This window comes from Dasypus novemcinctus, chromosome 8 (genome assembly GCF_030445035.2).
Source record: "Dasypus novemcinctus isolate mDasNov1 chromosome 8, mDasNov1.1.hap2, whole genome shotgun sequence".
NCBI classification, from domain to species: Eukaryota; Metazoa; Chordata; class Mammalia; order Cingulata; family Dasypodidae; genus Dasypus; species Dasypus novemcinctus.
In genome coordinates this window covers 65607931-65621869 of record NC_080680.1, presented here as the reverse complement: position 1 = coordinate 65621869, position 13939 = coordinate 65607931, and positions in this window count along the sequence as shown.

Sequence of the window (13939 nt, the reverse complement as noted above, 5' to 3'; positions counted from 1 at the left end):
ATTAAAGTTAAAGGGTACAAAAAAACCTTATAAAAAACACTAATAAGACAAACAAACTTTTTATTTCTTCCTTTCACCCCCACCCCGTTTTTTGCTCTCTGTATCCATTCACTGTGTGCTCTTCTGTGTCCACTTGTATTCTTGTCAGCAGCACTGGGATTTCTGTGTCTCTTTTTGTTGCATCAGCTCTCCATGTGTGCAGCGCCACTCCTGGGCAGGCTGCACTGCTTTCGCGCTGGGTGGCTCTCCTTACAGGGCACACTCCATGCGCATGGGGCTCCCTTACAGGGGGAACAACCCTGAGTGGCAAGGCACTCCTTGCACACATCAGCACTGCACATGGGCCAGCTCATCACATGAATCGGGAGGCCCTGAGTTTGAACCCTAGGCCTTCCATGTGGTAGGCGGATGCTCTATCCATTCAGCCAAATCTGCTTCCCAAAAAAACCATTTTAAATTGGCAAAAGATTTGAAAAGACATTTCGCCAAAGAAAATATAAGAATTGCTAAAAAGCACATGAAAAGGTGCTCATATCTTTAATCATTAGAGAAATACAGATTAAAACCAAAAGAAGATACCACTTCACACCCATTAGGATTGCTATAATCTAAAAGGCAAAAATAACAAGTGTTGATGAGGATATGGAGAAAGGAGAAACATGGAAAAAGTAGAGAAACATCCACTTTTGGATGTTTACCCAAGAGAAAAGAAAAAAATACTTCCACACAAAGTCTTGAACATGAAAGTTCATAGCAGCATCTTTTGTAATAGTAAAAAAGTGGAACTCAAATAATCCATTAGCTGATGAATGGATAAACAAAATGCGATACATCCAAGGGAATATTATTCAGCCATAAAAAGGAATGGAATACTGACATATGCTACAACATGTGTAAACCTAAAATACCAAACCCATAACACCACATATTCTATGATTTCACTTATATGAAAAGAAAAGGCAAATCTATAAAAACAGAAAGTATAATAGATTAGGAGTTGCTGGGGGCTGGGAGTAGGAATGAGGATTAAATAAATGGCATGAAGTATCTTACTGGAGTACTGAAATTGTTCTAAAACTGTGTTGTAGTGATGATTTGACAACTCAGTAAATTTACTATAAATCATTGGGTTGTACATACTTACAATGGGTAAATTTATGGTATGTAAATCATAGCACAAAAGAAGTTGTTTAAAAATTAAAGCTAGAGAAATCTTTTTAAAAAATAAAACAAGAACCATAAAACACTCTCTTTTATGTCATGACCAATCTGTTGCCAAATTTTCTACTGTGCTTGCCAAATATCCCGTTTTCTTTTATTTTTATCGTATTTTGAGTAGGTAATAAACACATAGTTCAAAATGCAAAATTGTACAAGTAGAGCATAATGAAAAATTTCCTTACCACTGTTCTCCCTCAGCCAGCCAATAGCATTCCCTGGAAGGAACAAATGTTGTCAGTTTCTTGTGTATCATTCTAACCATTCTAGAGATATTTTACACATCTGCAAGAAAATATGTACTTTTATTCTATCCCATCCCTTCTTTCCTCCATCACACCATTTTTTTCCACCATTGGTAACACACTATACACACTGTTCTGCACATTTCTTCTACTTTATAATCATGCCATAATCAGAATCTAAGTATTGCTCAAATCTTTTTTGTCCTAATTAAATTTTTTTATTAGAAAAATTGTAGGTTTACAGAAGAATCATGCATAAAATACAGAGTTCTTATATACCACCCATCATTAACACCTTGCATTAGAGTGGTACATTTGTAACAACTCATGAAAGAACATTTTTATAATTGTACTATTAACTGTAGTCCATCATTTACAGCAGCACTGCCAGGACACTGAGTCAGGTCCTCAACACCTCTTGCCTGGACCATTGTATTTCATCTAATGCAAGACACCATCTTATAAGGCATTGCATCCCAAATTCAGAAAATTTAAAATTAAAAATATATACTAGGAACAACAAATATTTTATTATAACAGTTTCCCAAACCAGTCCCTGACATCAAACCTGACTCTCCTTCAATTCCTGGTCTCCTATCCTGTTAGAGTGATTTTTTAAAACTCTAGATTTAACCTTTCATCCTCTAGCTAAAATCCTGAATTGATTTCCATTGCTACAGCTAAAGTTCAAATAATTTAGTGTGGCATACAAGATCCTCTCCACTTTCTTATGCTAGACATGCCCAACTACTCATGTTCCTCAAGAATGCATGCTCTTTCAAGACTGTGCTTTTGTACATGTTGTTCCCTCTGCCTGGAATACACTGTACCCTCATCCTTCTAGCTACCAGTTATCCCTAAGACTCATCTTTGGGATGACTTTCATGAACTTCTCCAGGTCAATAAAATGCCCCTTTCTGTACCGCCACCCTCACTGCTTAATTCCAGCACAAGCACGCCTTGCCTACTGTTAGGATTCTTTACTTCCTTGCCTGTGTCCCTTTAATCTAACTTTTCTTGCATCACAAGATAAACCTTCAATGCAGGATAAACCGTCATGATAAACCATCAATAAATATTTATTGAATGAATGTGCACTTTGGACCTTGGACATAATGAACACATCTGCAGTAATGGAGGTGTAATCAGCACAGCAGAGGTGAAAGTACATTGGTCTGAAGTTAGGTGATGCCTGTTAATGTTTCTGAGACTTGGTTTCCTCATCTAAAAACACGGTTAGTATTACCTGTTAAATGGAGAAGTCCCCTGAACTAACTAACTGACATGGAGTTGGAACTCAAATAATGGCAGCTTTCCTGAGTGTGACTGAAATAGTTTGTGGGGCAGATTTTATGCATCCTGTAACAAACACACCAATGGCACATGTTGAAATGCCACGTGGACTTGGCTTTCCTGCTTTTATCTTATTTTTGAAAAGGTGATACATAATATCATGTTTCAGAAATCAAGCCTATTTAAAAACACCTACAACCAAGCCATGCCCATCCCATACCCCCAAGCCCTGTCAGTAATCACTTTTAATAGATTCTTTTATATCCTGCAAATATTTTTAAATGCAAATACAAGCATATATTAGTACATAGTATATCCCCCTCTTCTTTACACAAAATGTTCCCCCATTATATTTGCATTTGATTGGATATACATTGCATGTCCGATCAAAGTCTGAATGGACTTTGTGACTTTCCAAGTTTACCAAGAAGGAGTACATGCAGGTAAGAAAAAGAGCTTTTATCTATTGCTCAGCATCACAACTCTAAACTATACCTGACTTACAGACTCATCTCTTTCTAAAAGAAACCACAGGGAAGCAGACTTGGCCCAGTGGATAGGGCATCCGTCTACCACATGGAAGCTCCACGATTCAAACTCCGGGCCTCCTTGACCTGTGTGGAGCTGGCCCACGCGCAGTGCTGATGCGCAAAAGGAGTGCCCTGCCACTCAGGGGTGTCCCCGCGTAGGGGAGCCCCATGCACAAGGAGTGCACCCCATAAGGAGAGCCACCCAGCGCGAAAGAAAGTGCAGCCTGCCCAGGAATGGCACCGCACACACAGAGAGCTGAGGCAGCAAGATGACGCAACAACAACAACAAAAAAGAGACACAAGATTCCTGTGCCGCTGACAACAACAAAAGTGGACAAAAGAAGAACACACAGCAAATGGACACAGAAAACAGACAACTGGTGCGTGGGCAAGAGGAGAGAAATTAAAAAAAAAAAAAAAGAAACCACAAAGAAACTGGATGACTAAAACAATGAAAGACCCGTTCTGCCTGTTAAGGAAATTTCAACCACGCGTCAGCATTGCCTTAAGATAGGAAGAAGGCTGCAAACAGCACAAAAACGCAGTCTTGTAATCTTTACCACTACTGTTTCCTACCTGACTCTCATCAGATGAACAACATGCTCCCTAGTGAGCCTTCACCATTACAAGAAAAGATAATTTTTAGAAATGTAAATAGGTCCAATTTTAGGACTGTGGCTCACATACAGAACAGGATCACTGTTGCTTATTAAGGCTATGTCTATACAGAAATCAAGTGCTTGTAGTCAAGAAGATAGTTTGAGCCTTGTAAATAGGTATTATTCTTACAGTTTTGTTGATCACAGTAAATGATAAAGTTACAAGTACAAGGTCATTAAAGTTTTGGCAAAATGTGGGTATTAGAATAATAGACTTTACTTTGGAAATTGAATTATAGCCCAGGTTACACCTGCCCTCTCTTTTTTTTTTTTAAAGATTTATTTTTTTATTGATTTCTTTCCCCTCTTCCTCCCTGCCCCCAGTGGTCTGCTCTCTGTGTCCATTCCCTGTGTGTTCTTCTGTGACCGCCTCCATCCCCATCAGCGGCACCAGGAATCTGTGCTTCTTTTTGTTGCGTCATCCTGTTGTGTCAGCTCTCCCTGCATGCAGCACTTTCTTGGGCAGGCTGCACTTTCTTTCGCACTAGGCAGCTCTCCTTACGGGGTGCACTCCTTGCACATGGGGCTCCCCTATGTGAGGACACCCCTGCGTGGCACGCCTGCCCTGTCTTTTGCTGACTTTTTTCTTACATCACCTGAGTGACCTGAAGTCCTTAAATCTCATTTGAATTCCCCCTCAATCAATCACTATGCTCTCACTTCCAAATCCTTGACTTTCCTCCTGGCTTTATAGACGTTCTCCCCATGGACAGGGAAGGAGACTAGTTAGGATAAGTCCAACTGGTTAGTCAGCACAGGCAGGAGGTTGACCCTCTCATGCTCAGTAAATTACTGTTGCTCTGACCTGATTTGTCATGTCCACAGATAGCAGATAACTTCTCAGGGAGATTAAGAAGTGCTGGGTAAGAGGACAGAATCTTCCTGATGGTCTTAAATGGAGATGGAGGACAAGATTGTGTCTGACCATATAAGCCCAGAGAAGTGGAAGCCTGAGTCAGCACTCTACACTGTACTGGCCACGAACACTGCAAATCCAGCAGCCAAAGAAAATAAATGTGGGGACGTATGGGAGCCAGCAAGCAAAGGCTCCTAAATCAGCAAAGGTGGAGGGGAAAGTGTGTTATCAGGGCAATCATTCTGGAAAAAGTGATGTTTGAGTCTAATAGTCTGACAGGGTAAGATGGAGATAGGCAGCTCAAAGAAGGGCAGAGAGGAGACCTGCGCAAGCACTGAAGCCCTGAGACCTGGGCACGTTAATAACTCCAGATAGTTCAGGATGGCCAGAAATGGAACGTCAGGGGTCATGGTGAGAGACAAGAGGAGGCTGGAGAAACAGACAGACTCAGATGATGAAGGACCATGTGAAATCATGCTCGGGATCTTGGATTTTAACCCGAAGGTATTATTGGGAGTCACTGAGAATTAAAAACAAGATCAGATTTAAGTTGTAGATAGCTCATTCTCATCAGCATGTAAAGCATGGATTTAAGAGCTCCTTCCAAAGCATCTCCCATATTATACTGTAATAGGCATTTGTCTGTTTCCACACTAGTGTGTAATCTCCATAAAGTCAGGTATCATGTCTGCTTTTCTAATACCATGCCTGCAAATAGTCATTCATTCATAAGTGAATTGATGGATAAATGAATACAAGGTATACATTGCATTCATCTTTGTGTCCTTAATGCTTTTACAGCACTTGACACAATGTAGGTAACTAATACAGGTCTACTGAATAAATTAATGAATTAAAATGACTTTTGCCTCACTTTCCAGACTCATCACCTAATATTTCCCAAGACTTTATGGTCTTTTAACAATAAAATTGCATAATTTTCCCAAATGCACTGTATGGTTTGCTTTTCATATATTGTTCACTCTGATTTTAATTCCTTGCCCCTATCAACTGTCTATATAGTGAAATCCAGATTTTACCCTTTTATGAAAGTCTTTTGAAATCCCAATATGCCCCACCACCATGGTGGCCCATATCAGGTTATCACTTATTCCTTTGTTCTGGTTGTATACCTTCCTACTTATATGACTTTTTGTGTGTGTGCATTTATCACAGTTTATATTATGCTTAGTTTATTTTTAGCTCTAGATTCTGAGCTTCTATAGGGGAGGGACTGCCCCATTTTGCTTCCTCAGTACCTATCCCAGTGACCCTAAGGGACACTCCAATAATGTCTTTCTGAAATTGAGTGATTTTTTGAAGCTATTTATATTTTATCACTTTAAATAAAAGTTGCATGGTTTACTCTCTACTGTGTAAAGCAGTCCTTCCTTTTTTACCCTAATGATATCTCAGGCTACATTTGTCATGTACCTGGGAGTTAGTGAGAAATTCCATGTCCATAGAGTCCATTGCCTTTGTGATTTCCTCTCTGTCTTCCCACCTTTCATGTCTGCAGATTGAGGAATCTTGAGTCTAGGGATCATTTTTCACTTGCCCTTCAGGTCCTACCATTATCCAAACTATCCTGTACGAAGTTTGCAAAGCCAGATCCACATATTAGGATACACATAAGCTTCATATCATTGCACAAATGAAAGGTAATGTATTTTTTACTCTTTTTCAAAATGTTCCCAGTGATCACGATTTTGTTGGCTTTTGAATTAGAAGCAATAGGTCCCCCTGGATATCCTTCTTTTCAAAAACAAGGACTCAAAGCCCAGTGCAGTCAGCTCCTTTTCCCCTGTGTTCCCTGATTATGATGACAATCATCCTCTACTTTCTGCAAGTTTTTTCCAAGCAGGGTTACCATCATCCTGTTCATCAAGACATGGGCACAACTTACTCCTTCCAACTTGATTGTGGGGAAAAAAATAGAAACAACTAATTCTCTTTCAGTTTTCTCCAAAATTAACCATTTCCCCGTTGAGGTTTAATGATTATTATAGCTAATACCTACAGAGCACGAACTTTATGTCAAGCACTGCTCTAAGAGATTTATATCACACATATACAGTCATCTAAACCTTACATCCATACTAGGGCATCCATACTATTATATTCCCTATTTTATAAAAGAAGAAACTGAGGCACAGAGACATTGAGTAAGTTACCCGAAGTCACAAAACTACTATGTAGAGAATGGAGAGATGAACCCGTATTGTTGGACTGTGCCTAAAGCTGGTGGAGAGGGAACAAAAGAGATGCACAGAATTTTATCTGAGGTTTTCCATTACTAGCTGTGAACTTTGGGTTCAGTCTCAATTTTGACATGTATAATGTGAAAACAGAAACAGATACCTCATGGTTTGTTGACAGCCGTAAATGTAATCAAACATGTAAAATGTCTGGCTGACTGAAAGTGCATGAAAAGTGCTATTTCTCTCTTTCTTCAACCCAGTCAAGATTTTAAGTAATCACAACCATGTAAGGTTTATTCTCTTCCCTTTTCTATACTAGCTGTATGAACTGAAGCCCCAGTTCCTTTACTGAGGCGACAATCATAAAGCCCATTGTGAGGATTAAATGACATCATGTCTGAGAGGCAATTAGCACAGTGCCTGACATATGGTAAATGTGGGATAAATGGCAGCAGCTGTAAAGATGGTGCTGATAAGGGGGAGGTGAGGGATTAGGGAGGGTTGCCATGATGATGTTTTCAGCTCTTCACCTTAGAGGCCTGCCATCAGCCCTCCAGGGCTGTAAGAAATGTCTCGCTTTTCACTGTTACTTCCATGAAGAAGGGAATGACTTGAGTTCCCAGAGTCTATGCCTCTAGGACAACAGTTCTCAACCCTCTGGTGCATGAGAATCACAGGGAGCATTTATTAAGATTCCTGATACCAGGGAACCATCAGGAATTCTGGACAATAGAAAGTCATGTGGTCCAGAGACCTACCCTTCAGACAGATGCTGAGGTGATTTTAAGTAAGTAGTCCTGGGACCACACTGAAAAGCAGTGTTCTGGGATTAAATCAGCATATTTATTGCATTGAGCCTACAGAATTTCTAAAAATCCAAATGAGAGTTTGAGTGAGAGTTAAGATCAACTGTTACTTTAAGGGGATTATTGGGAATCATTTAGCACTGCTCACCAACATAAAACATTTGGGCAAATATCACAGTTTAATTCTTAAGAATAAAATCAACAATAAAAGAAACACTCTTTTTGAATATATATAGATACAGACATAGACATAGATATAGATATATGTAGTATGTGAGCATTGATCTTAAGAATTTCAAGTTTCCTTAAAAGAACCTGTGTCTATTTTCATTATCTAATATTGCTGAGTCTTAAGTTCAGTCCCTGCTTGACTACACATGGTAACATCAAATATTTGCCTATTGTTACATAAAGAATAATGAATTGTGCTTCCTATAACCCAGAGAGAGCTAACCTTGCTTTATTCAAACAATATTCTTCATGTGTTCAAGAATGTTCTACTGTACTTCATAGAATTAATCTAATAAAAATTGTTAATATTGATAATAAAGCAAATTTATGCATTTATAGCCCCTTCATTGATTAAGGTAAGAGGGAGAGTTTCCATTTTCACAGACCACAAAGAAAGGCAACATTATAATTTAATTCTAATTAAACTGATTCTGTGCTCAAACCATTGAACCATGTCTTGATTTGGAGCAAAAGAATCTTCAAAGATAAAAAAAGATAATATGCATATTTCACTTGTTGGTACTATTACAGCTTTAACACTATCATTCTGAAACTAAATCTAAAATCCTTCCAGAGGTAAATTTACGCTCACAACCCAGTGAAGTTAATAACTTCATCTTTACTGACCTTTAAAAAAAAAAAAAAAAAAAAGCATTGGGAACATTTGATCATTTTTAGATGTCTCTTGCCAAGCCACGAGTAAATTAAAAGAGTAAAGGAAAATATCCAATGGTTCTTAATATGAAACAAGCATCTACACTCAAAAATAATGAACATCTAACTTTTGATTAAGGTTTTTCTTGTATTTTTCTAATATTTGCTATGTTAAGAATTATATCTGACAAATATCACCAGTTCAAGATCTCTTTTTCAAAATCATTTTAACCAATACTTTAAATTCAAACATTCCTTGCAATGTTTGGAAATAACATGTTTTAATTTAACCATTTACAGATGCTTGAGTGTTTGACACTTAATTTATAATTCTCTTAATTTCATAGGCCCATTGAAATTTGTTCCAAAAACTATTCTAGGTCATTTAACATTATGACCTAGAATAGTCATCTTAGCCTTACTTAATATCATTTGATATTAGAGATTAAAGTAGTCTACTTCATTTTGCTACTTACCCTATATCTTTTAAAGGAAGAATTATTCGACTGGAAAAATATGTGGGGATGTTTTTAAGGACTAATGGGCCATCATAAATTAAGTCCTGTGATATCTTTTCTCAGCTGACATTTTAAGAAACTAATGCCTGTTTGGGTTTCACTGTGATTTTACCAGCAGGTGTGGGGGGTGCTGCTGTTGCTGATCCACCCAGACACTCAATTCAGACAAAGAGAATCCAAAAGTTCCTAGTCACTTTTGTTTATTTTAGCTAAGGAACCCATGTGAACTCCACTCAGGCCTGGAAGACTGCTTGCCCAGGGACAATTTTACTAGGTACATTTCAAAGTTCACAAGAATGACTTTATAGGGTTGGCTGATTTTCCTTTTATAGAGCTTGAACTCATCTCGCGAAGCCTCCTAAAAGGCAACATCAGCATAACCTATGTCTATTCAAAATAGATGTTGAGAGGAGGGTAATTCTTCAGTTCAGTGCATTTAAATTCACATCATTCTTATTCATTGATAGACAGATTCAATAAGCCAGGTTTCACACTCAATCACAGTTTGCACTGAACTGAATCACACAGTGAGCTACAGAAAGGCACATGCAAAATAGAGACTGCTGCTTCTTTGCCTAGGGCTCATGGACTTTCTGAACTTGTATGAAAATTCTATGTGTGAGCAACAGTATATTTTCCAGAGGAGAAGACCCATGGCTTTCCAGAAATTTCCAACAGAGCAAATGAAAAAAAAAAAAAGGCAGAGGGAAACCCTGAAAAAAAAGTTAAAAGCCACTAACATGGATAGAATAATAAATGATTACTGATCTTTGCTTTAGTGTCAAGTATAAAAAGATATTGCAACATTGACTTCTTATTACTGTCCATAATCTCAAAAATCAAAGGAAGATGAGGCCTGTCTTCTCTCCCCAGAGTTAGCTTGGGTCTCACTCCAGGAGGTATTACTCAGGATGTCAGGCCTGAGAGGACTCTCTGCCCAGGTCAGTCTCAGGGGAGAGCAGACCTCAGGTGACTCAGCAGTGATTTTTGATGGTACCAGGCTTGGCATTGAGATAAATTTAGATAGTGACAGACATCCCCCTTGACATTCTCTTTTAGTTCTTCCAATAACGGCAAGGAAATAGTCCCAGTGGTTTTAGAAAGATTTTACCACTTTTGGAACACTCTACTCCTCCCCTTTTTCAACTGAGAGAGCAATCCTCAAGCCTGGAGTCTTCACAGGCAAATGTGTCTGGCAAGAATTTAATAACATTATTTTGTTCATGGCATTTCTTTTTATGATTGTCTTCCACTTAAGGCAAAGGATATCGGCTTTTAATTAATAGTGAAAAAAATTTATTTTCAAATAAATGTATTTAATTTTAAAAGAAGAGAAAATTTGAAGAAAAATATTTATATTCAGTAAAAAAAGATACAAACATATGACAAAAATCCTAACAACAACAGATCAACAGAAATTTGGAAAATATCAGTCTAAACAATTGCTAAATAAGTCTTTCAAAATGAGGGCGAGATTAAGACATTCCTAGATAAACAAAAGCTGAAGGAGTTTGTCACCACTAGGCTGGCCCTCTTTAGAGAGCTCTGCAAGTTAAAAGGAAAGGACAATAGACAACAGATAGAAGCCACACATGAAGAAATAAAGATCTCCAGTAAGGTTAATAACATAGGTAAATATGAATGCCAGTACACTGTACTTTTGGTTTATAATTCCACTTTTTACTTCTTATAGGATCTAAAAGGCAAATGCATAAAATGTAAAGATAAATCTGTGGTTTGGGACTCATAATGTAATTTGTGACAAGAACTACATAAAGTTGGGGGAAAGAAAGGTATAGGAACACAATTTTTGTACACTATTGAACTTAAATTTGTATCAAAGTGTGGTGGTGGGAGCTATGCACCCCAGAAAAACATGTTCTTAAACTAAATCCATTCCTGAGGGTGTGAACCCATTGTAAGTAGGACCTTTTGATGAGGTCACTTCAGGTAAGGTGTGGCCCACCTCAACTAGAGCGGGCCTTACTCCTATTACTGGAGAACAGGAATATTCATTCAGACAAACAGAGAGAAAGCAAAGGAAAGCAAGAAGCTAGAGTTCAACAGAACCCAGAAGAGAAAGTAGAGGCCAGGAGAGGCCACCAGGTGCATTGCCACGTGACAGAGGAGCCCAGAACCAAAGATCACTAGCAGCCAGCCCCAGAATGCCAGTCTTCAGAAAGAAAGCATCACCTTGATAATGCTTGATTTGGACCTTTTCGTAGCCTCAAAACCATGAGCTAATTCCCATTGTTTAAGCAACCCATTACATGGCATTTGTTTGAGCAACCAAAGAAACTAAAACACAAAGCAAACAAAATTAGTAAAGATTTAGGATGTTCAATTTAAGCTACATGATAACTACAAAGAAAATATCAAAGAATATAAAAGCCCACAGGAGCAGAAAATATAGTACAAGTTGCCAGGAATAGGGGGCAGAGCATAATGGGTGTAGGGTTTCTGTTGAAAAATAGGAAGTTTTAGTGCTGGAAGGAGGTGAGGGTACCACAACATCATGAATGTGATTAATACTACAGAATGGTATGCTTGGGAGGAGTTGACATGGGAAAATTTATGTTGTACATTTGTTCCCACAGTTTTTTGTTGTAAAAGATGAACTAAAGAGACGATGACAGGGAAGCGGATATGGCCCCAGCGAGTGGGCTCCTGTCTGACATATAGGAGGTTCAGGGTTCGATTCCAGGGGCCTCCTGGTGAAGGCAAGCTGGCCTGTGCAGCAAGCTGGTCCGAGGGGAGGGCTGACCCATGAGAAGTGCTGGCCCACATGGCGAGCTGGCCCAAGCCAAGTGCTGGCCTGCACAGGAGCTTGCCACAGCTGGAAGCAGCAGAGACCTGGCACAGCAAGATGACACAACAGAAAGAGACACAGAGGAGAGACAAGAGATGCAGCAGACCAGGAAGGTGAGGTGGAGCAAGAGATTGAGCACCTCTCTCTCACTCCAGTTCCCACTACTGGTTCTCCCACTCTTCATTCTGAGTGCTGCCTAACGAGAAGACAAGCAGATACAGAAGAATGCACAGCAAATGGGCGCAGAGAGCAGACAATGATGGAGGGAGGAGAAATAAATAAATAAATATTTTTAAAAAGAGAGACAAAGATAATTCAATGCAATATATGATCCTGGATGGGATCTCACAAGGGAAAAGGAAGGCTCAAAAGGACATTATTGGGACATATAAAAAATGGAAATATAGACTGTAATCTTTTTTTTTTTTTTTTTTAGATTTATTTATTTATTTAATTTCCCCCCTCCCCTGGTTGTCTGTTCTTGGTGTCTATTTGCTGCATCTTGTTTCTTTTTCTTTGTCCGCTTCTGTTGTCGTCAGCGGCACGGGAAGTGTGGGCGGCGCCATTCCTGGGCAGGCTGCACTTTCTTTCACGCTGGGCGGCTTTCCTCACGGGCGCACTCCTTGCGCGTGGGGCTCCCCACGCGGGGGACACCCTTGCGTGGCACGGCACTCCTTGCGCGCATCAGCACTGCGCATGGCCAGCTCCACACGGGTCAAGGAGGCCCGGGGTTTGAACCGCGGACCTCCCATGTGGTAGACGGACGCCCTAACCACTGGGCCAAAACAAAGTCCGTTTCCCAGACTGTAATCTTTTTATCAATGTTAAATCTCTTGAACTTGATAACTGTGCTTAAGGTGGTTACATAACTGAATATCCTTGCTCCTAGGAAAAGTGCATGGTAATATTAGATGTTCAAGGAGCATGATGTATACAACCTATGCACAAGTTTTCAGCAAATGGATTGATAGACAGAGATAGATGGATTGATAAATGGATGGACAGATAGATGAAATGATATGGCAAATGTAGCAAAATTTTAACATTGGTGGATCTGGGTATGTGTGGGAATAGGTGATGTGGAGAACCCTACATGGGGTTTGCATTATTTTCAAACCATAAGTTTGAAAATACTTCAAAATAAAAAGTAAAAAATAGCAAGAGACTCAGTCAAGGATCAGAAAGGAAATATACTTAAGATGTAGCATGATTATTTTATTACAGAGAAAATGGAAGATTTGGGAATTTTATAAATTCTGTATGTAACATATAGAGCAACTGGCCCTGTGTACTAATGGCCTCCATATCTAAATCTGCAGCCTTGATTTCTGCTCTAAGCTTCAGACTCTGATGTCTAAGAACCTGCAGGACTGCTCCATCCCAACACGTCCAAAACTGAGCTCAGAATCCTGTCTTCCCAACTAATGCTATTTTCTAGCTTAGGGAAAGGAATCCACAAATCACTCAGTCACAAATTTCAGAAACCTGGATGTCATCCTAAAATCCTCCTCTCTCTTATGCCCCAAACCAAACATATAAATCAAGGCTGAAAGAGCTGTGGTTCTTGAACCTGGCAGGGTTTTAGCGTTACCTAGGATGCATTGTAAAAACACAGAGCCCTACCCCAGAGATTCTGATTCAGAAGGCCTGAGGTGTGCTGTGGGAATCTGCACCTGGAAATAAATAGAGTTTCTCTGCAGACTCTGATATTCATTGAGATGTGGGAGATACTGTTGAAATGTACAATACTTCTTCACCGTAACTCGAATCTGTACCTTCCTCCTGTTCTCACTGCAGCATCCTTATTTTAGGCCCTCATATTCTCACTTGAATAATGAAATAGATCCATTGGTGTTCACCCTGCATCCAGGCCCTCCCCTACCCCACCCTCATTTAATTTATTCATGCTGCCAGATAT